At 33.3% G+C, this 3,282-nt stretch overlaps 1 protein-coding gene across 6 annotated transcripts in view; it reads left to right on the top strand.

The window, feature by feature from the left end:
- Positions 1-1,254, top strand: part of FOXP2 (forkhead box P2) — a 592,983-nt gene extending 591,729 nt beyond the window's left edge. For all 6 annotated transcript variants that reach the window (XM_038004457.2, XM_073009292.1, XM_073009288.1 and 3 more), the window contains one exon: positions 1-1,254. This exon is cut by the window's left edge and continues 1,981 nt beyond it. The gene's annotated coding sequence lies outside the window, so the exon portion shown is untranslated.
- Positions 1,255-3,282: the final 2,028 nt, after the last annotated feature.

Below are 3,282 nucleotides of genomic sequence, written 5' to 3' on the forward strand. Positions count from 1 at the left end.
ATGTGATGGAACCGGTTCTTGCAAACTAAGCTCATCATTGATTCTTTGCTGAAGTCAGCAAATAGAGTTAGAGAGATACCCAGTCATCTATCACACCAAATAAAAGGACATAACGGCTTTCAAAAGGGTTTTCCCACTTACCCAAAAGGCTTTCTGAAAGCTTCTACCTCTGCAAAAAAAAAAAAAAAGAAAAAAAAAAAAAGAAAAAAATTAGAACAATTATGGCAGATTGCATGAAACGTGAGAACGTCACAGTAACTGCTACTTTTCATTATATTTGTCTTTGGGTCATGATCAATGAACCGGAAGTTTACAATATGGTATTAAAAGAAAGATGGGTATGGTGAAAGATGGTTTTCAGTCATCTACGATCCTACTGTAAGGATTATCTGAAAGGAAAAATGGGTCTTTTCAGGTGCATGTTCAAAAGGCTATGATGGACTGGAAGTAACTGCGAGAGTTGTACCATCAGGAGGGTGGCCTAAGACTACAATGCTAAAGTATGCATACCTCAGTTAGAAAACTTTTGAAAGGAAGTCTCAGCCACAGAATGCATATACCTGTAGAGTTTTGCATGGGTTTTATATGAATACAATTTTAAAAAATAGCTGCTTGCACATTATACCAGAAAAACCTCCAAAACTGCAATTGCTTTGAAAATAGATTTTAGGTTTTTTGGAGTTTTCTGAAATGCTTGGTCTGTATTTTGATAATTGTGCATATTATGTAAAAATGTTGGTGGACCCATAAATGACCAGACTTTTTCTAAGAAAAATGTTGCTTTAATGCATTTCATGAATTTTTACTCTTATATCATTGCTTGCTAGTAATAGCAAATCTGCTTTTCTGCATCTGCTTTGCGTAGCTATTGTAAGGCTTTGAACTAATGTATGTATTTATTGCTTGAACTTCTGTGCATACCTTATAAAGCATAATGTCTGACAATTTAAATGGCTCATGTATTCTTGCTTCTCTCATAAGCTGATTATGGGGACTATGATCTTTTGTATACAGCAAATTTTAAACTGTAGCACAAACATCTGTTTATGTATTGGTGGAATATACCTGTTTTATTTATCTTTTTTGAGGTAAACTAATTTTTGATACTTTTCATTACTGTGTACTATGTTCATACTTTGAATTCTCTGACGTTAGAAGTCATGGTTGAGAATTGTAACAGCTGTTATTCGTTCTGTATTCATGGCTTTCACTGCTGAATAAAATAAAGGACCAAACCTAGGATTTGAAAGAAAACTGTCTACCTCTAACACCAGGGAGTTATCAGATTTTATTTTACATAGTTTTAGTCTACAAAGACACAATTGCTTAAACCTAGTGGGCTTAAGGCTTATATTCTATGTGGTTGGATTCGTGGCACAGTTGTACTATTTGAAAATCAATTAAAATTTTATGTGAATGTTACAAGTATTTGGTAGAATTACCACTAACTGGGTTTTCTTTAGATAACTCAGATATGGAGAAAATGTCATCAGCATTCTGTGTCTACAGCTGCTTAACTTCATAAGAATGCATTTCTTTGTGATTAGGGAATCGAAGAATAGTCAGCTAGGAATAGAGCTACAGAAGTACACTTAAATAAACCATCCTGGACTTTAATGTCCCTGGGCAGATTCAGTCGCAAAATCCAATACAATATTTTGTAAAGTTTTCAAGTTGAACATTTACATTTTTGAGAATTTTGAGACTTCATCTTACAGATGCCAGTATTAACACACATTTGGACAATAGCTTTATTAAGTCTATAAAGCTATTGAAAGGAACATGGCTTACCCTTGTTATTTCACTAGTTCAGGTTGCAATGAAAGGTTTTTTTTGTCCATGAACACTTGGCATATCTTAGCAAAAAAGAAGGATGTACATTTTACTATAGAATTAATGTATGAACAGTGTGTCACTGCTGTTGGATGTAAAAATGTATATGAAACCATTTCATTCACTTGATTACATTTCTGAAGTATAAATAAAAAAATCTAATTCTTTTTGACCCATTTATAACCACTAGGATTTTATTCTTTCGGAGAGACCATTCTTCCATGCCAGAGCCAAGTCATTAATTTGTGTACACATGTCCCACAATTTGTTTAAAATTATTTTCTTAGGGATTGGGGATTCATAAACCAGACCATACTCAAATGTAGTCAATAAAGATGGAGGCTGCTTGTCAAATGCATTCCATTAAAAACTGTCTTCAAGTTCCAAATTGCTTCCCCACACACTGATCTCATGTTTTCGTGTTTTTATTCTGATACAATTTGACATTATAAATTCTGACCATTAAAAAATGCCAGGGGAAAACATGATTACTCTTTTTAACTTTATGACTTTTTTGCTTTATCGTCTTTTTTTGTTTTGCCTCTAAATGTCAGTCACACCCACAGCATCCAGCCATGGTTTAGAAGAATGTGTCGGAGATAGGTAAGTAGCTTCCAAGGAAATGCTTTTTAGGATATTAGGAATCTGTTCCAAACCCACAATTTGATGTGAAAAAAACAGGCAAGATAGGGCCCCTGCATTGGAAAATTTCGCTTACTTTAACCTAACTTCTAAATCTCCTCACAATCAAAAGTAAAAGGAAAATGAATCTGTTGATAATTTTTTTTTTATGCGTAACTTAATATTTTCTGTCATCCTAGTGAAAGGGTACCTTGACTAAAGGACTTTCCAGAGGATTAAAAAATGGTTTGAAAAAGAAGTATGGACATGAGATTAATGTCCTTGAACATTACATTTTTTCCTCTATCAATTGTTGAAGGTAAATGATTACCAATGTATCCTGCCCAGTGTATTTTGTTAACTTACTAAAAGCTATATAACAAGATGTGAATCCAATCTGAGCATTTTCTATAATATAAGGAGAACAATTTACAGATTAGGAATAACAAGAAATGAGTAAAACTGATTTGGCACGTTTTGTACTTAAACCTAAATTCAAACTCTTGTGATCCCGTAGTGTAAAACACTTGTTACCCAGATGTTTTCTGTTGTTGAATCAATGGAGGATTCAGGTGCTTTGTAAAAACTTGGTCATTAATTCCTTCTGAATTTTAAAAATAAAAACACAAAAAAGATGTCATCTTAAAATCTAAGCAGAGAAGAAATACAGATGGCAAGTCACACTTTAAGCACACTTTAAGTATTTTCTTGAACAAGAGTAATGAAAGCTAAGCATCCAACTCCCTACTGTTTCAAATATTTTATAGAAGGATATTAAGACAAATCCTAATGTTCAAATGCTGGTGAAGGAAAAGAACATAAACTCTA

This window comes from Chlorocebus sabaeus, chromosome 21 (genome assembly GCF_047675955.1).
Source record: "Chlorocebus sabaeus isolate Y175 chromosome 21, mChlSab1.0.hap1, whole genome shotgun sequence".
Classification (NCBI taxonomy): Eukaryota; Metazoa; Chordata; class Mammalia; order Primates; family Cercopithecidae; genus Chlorocebus; species Chlorocebus sabaeus.